Source organism: Belonocnema kinseyi, chromosome 7 (assembly GCF_010883055.1).
Source record: "Belonocnema kinseyi isolate 2016_QV_RU_SX_M_011 chromosome 7, B_treatae_v1, whole genome shotgun sequence".
NCBI lineage: Eukaryota > Metazoa > Arthropoda > Insecta > Hymenoptera > Cynipidae > Belonocnema > Belonocnema kinseyi.
In genome coordinates, this window is record NC_046663.1 from 108,834,483 (window position 1) to 108,835,217 (window position 735).

Sequence of the window (735 nt, forward strand, 5' to 3'; positions counted from 1 at the left end):
CTAAGTTTCAGGGAACTGCCGTTATAACGCTATAACTAGACTCGTTTGAATCGTAAAAATACCACTGGAAACGAGCAAATTTCGTTGATGAAAAAATGACAATTTGCAATAAAATGTTTAATAAACAAATTTGTTTAAAGAATGCGCATTTCTTGTTAAATGAAACAATGAAAGTACGTCTGTTTTAATACCAATGCATGCAGTTTTTAAAATTGTGTCCACAAGTGTGGGGAATATACAAAAACCGATGTAAACAATTCAACTACTTAGTTGAAAGTGAAACTACTTTGTTAAAAAAAAATTGCTGTTGATTGTTTATTATTTCTGTAAAAAAATCTTTTTCTCTTTTTTCTAAATTTAACTATTTTTTTTACATTAAAAAAAGTTATTTTTCTAACTGAAAATTTAACCATTCCATGTTTGGTCAAAAATTCATTTTCTTTAGTTGAAAATTCAACTCTTTGTTTGAAAATGTCTGTATTTTTATTAAAATTAATGTTTTTGGTAGAAAATTAATCCTTCTGGTTAAAATTTCTTTTCTTTGGTGAAACATTAGTTTTATGTAAGGTAAATGTCCCAATTTGGGCGAATGTAAGGATTTGTTTGGCATATTTTGCTTGTAAAAGTATTTTAAATCTTATGAATCGATAAAAGTTCCTAATACCGCATAGTTTGAACATTTTTTGTCAATACTTTGTCTGCTTATCTATAAAAACAAATACTTTTGATTAAATG